At 46.0% G+C, this 2,916-nt stretch overlaps 1 protein-coding gene across 1 annotated transcript in view; it reads left to right on the forward strand.

Moving 5' to 3' along the window:
* Nucleotides 1-2,916, forward strand: part of CILP (cartilage intermediate layer protein) — a 195,402-nt gene that overhangs the window by 27,855 nt on the left and 164,631 nt on the right. The gene's annotated exons all lie outside the window — the stretch shown is intronic.

The following is a 2,916-nucleotide window of genomic DNA, read 5'->3' on the forward strand; positions in this document are numbered from 1 at the left end:
GTTGCACTGAGCCAAGATCGCGCCACTGCACTCCAGCCTGGGCGACAGAGCGAGACTTCACCTAAAAAAAAAAATAAGCTAATTAATTAGATAATTAGATAAAATAAATCCAAGCACTTTTTCAGTTACTTAAAAGGCTGAGGTGGGAGGATCAGTTGAGCCCAGGAGTTCGAGGCTGCAGTGAACCAGTGCACTCCAGCCTGGGTGGCAGAGAGAGACCATGTCTCAAAAATTAAAATAAAATAAAACATAAAGACACTTTTTCAGTTAAAAGTATTGAGTCTCTAATCTAGGCCTGGAGGCTCCTCTTGCTTTTCGAATGTACCATTTCTCAAAATATAATTTATCTGAGGATTGGCCATTCAGGCACCCTTGTTGAAATCTAGGCAACCCACAAAGGCATACGTATAGAGATAAATAGTGACAAATGTATTTGTAGTTACAGTTTGAACAGCCATTTTAGTCTTGCAAAATGAAGCTAGTGGCCTGTATAGCATTAAAATGGTTTTGGGGCTCCGTGCAGTGTCTCATGTCTCTAATCCCAGCACTTTGGAAGGCTAAGGCAGGCAGGTCACTTGAGCCCAGGAGTTAGAGACCAGCCTGGGCAACATGGCAAAACTCCATCTCTACCGAAAATACAAAAAATTAGCCAGGCATGGTGGTGGGTACCTGTAGTCCCAGGTACTTAGGGGGCTGAGGTGGGAGGATCGCTTGAGCCTGAGAGGGTGAGGCTGCAGTGAGCTGAAATCACGCCACTGTACTCCAGCCTGGGTGACAAAGTGAGACCCTGTCTCAGAAAAGAAAAAAAAAAAAGGTCTTGGATCTGCTACTAACTAGCTGTTGTTTTCTTGGATCTTGTTTCTCTCTAGAAATGGGGGCTTTAAGCCTCTCCCTAGAATCCTGACGGTGGAGGGGAAAAGGGAGGTCAAATTGGGGTTTCAGGCCTGCCACATCTACCCCATCCATGGCAGCTCAGCTTTTATCTTTTTGTTTTGTTTTGGTTTGGAGTTCTCTAAACTGACTGACCAGGCAGATAGGTCTAACAGGGAGTAGTTCAGCAGCTGCAGGTGCTGTGATGCCAAGAGGGCTTAAGGGCCTAGAGTCTTAGGTAGAAGAAGTATAACTCTAAGATGAACATTTAGGAGAGTTATAAAGAAAAACATTTTTATCACATCTGTGGTTATGACCAAGGTTAGATTAAACCTTGATTCAGGAAAACAATGAGTTATACTTAAATTTTGGAAAGCTTTTCATGTATCACTGTCACTGCTAGTGCTTGGTAGTGTTAAATACAGTTAGTTGGTCAGAGCAAGGAACAATTTGGCTCCTGCTCGTTTGGTCCCTCTGTAAGTGTTGCCCATTCTTTTATTTTATTCTCAAATAAATGGATGGATAGATGGATGCTTCTGTGCAAGGGTTTGGCTATGGGCAGTCTACAAAATGCTTATAATCGAATTATGGTGACACGGACATTAGAAAATGCTGCAGCCTCAGAAAGGGCTCTGTGATATGTGTCAAATAAGTGGTGCTAACCAAGGGCTATTGGTTTAGCCAACAGCCTTCTGTTGATCTGGGCAACACTAATTATTTAACAGATAAAGAATTGATTAATCATTTAATAAATCTGATAGAACACTGGAACATAAACATATCATTCTTCCTTTAGGTGGAATTAGTCAAAGAGCCCATTAGAAGAGATTAAGAAGTCCATGTTTCTAGAAAAAGAATATGCAGAATTGAGGGGTATTAAAGCAGGTCCAGGCTGGGCGTGGTGGCTCACGCCCGTAATCCCAGCACTTTGGGAGGCTGAGGTGGGCGGATTGCCTAAGGTCAGGAGTTCGAGACCAGCCTGGCCAACATGGTGAAACCCCATCTGTACTAAAAACAAAAAAATTAGCTGGGCATAGTGGTGCGTGCCTGTAATCCCAGCTACTTAGGAGGCGGAGGCAAGGGAATCGCTTGAATCCAGGAGGCAGAAGTTGCAGTGAGCCGAGATCAGGCCACTGCACTCCAGCCTGAATGACACAGCAAGACTCCATCTCAAAAAAAAAAAAAAACAGCAGGTCCATTCTCAAATCTCATATCAGCAAATCTCCAAGAGTATCTATCCTGCACCTGTCTGCCTCTGTGCCAAGTACTCTGTGAGGGATAGCACAGAAAGATAAGACACTTCCTGATCTTGAAGGGTGTAATCTCCCCACCCACCTCCCAACTCCCGCCTTTAAAAAAAACCCACTTTGTTTGGTGGTGATGGTGAAAAAGCAGCCTGACGTGGCACAAAGAATCTCTTGAATGCATAAATAGTGTGACCATCGGCTTGTCCATCTGCACCGTGGTTTCCTTTAGTTCTGATTGATTTCTAAGTTGAGTCACCTCGTATCCTCACCTGTGAAAAAAGAAGTGCCTCAGCCTCACCGGGCTTCTCATGGTGCCTTGGCTTCCAGGAGCATCTCGGTCAAAACAGTGGCCTCCGTGCTTGGGACATTAAATCCAAATTCTGAGGCCTTGCTTTGCAGACCTCCCCTTTCTGACCATTTCCCTCTTCCCGACTCCTCTAGTCTCTTCATCAGTCCAGGCTCCCCACAGTGCCCCATCTTCCCTCTTCTTTTCCCAGTCTTTCTCTCCTGCCTTCTCTACCCGCATCTCTCCCAGCCATTGCCTAAACCTCGTCTGTCCTTTCAGGTTGGTGGCACACAGCTGGGCACTAAGGTATGTAAATTCCCCACTCTTTCTCCAAGTGTTTGGTGTGTATCGGCGAAATGGGATTAGGTCTTTGAATGCAGAGCCGTGCCCGTTTTTCCTGAATTAAGGACAACTAGGCGCTCAGAGCGCCCCTGAGAATCTGCAGGTGGAGAAGTCTCGGTGAGGGGCCCGGAGGGAGGGACGAGGGCGAGTCCGGGGGCCGCGCGTGTCCGC

Source organism: Hylobates moloch, unplaced genomic scaffold (assembly GCF_009828535.3).
Source record: "Hylobates moloch isolate HMO894 unplaced genomic scaffold, HMol_V3 SCAFFOLD_14, whole genome shotgun sequence".
NCBI classification, from domain to species: Eukaryota; Metazoa; Chordata; class Mammalia; order Primates; family Hylobatidae; genus Hylobates; species Hylobates moloch.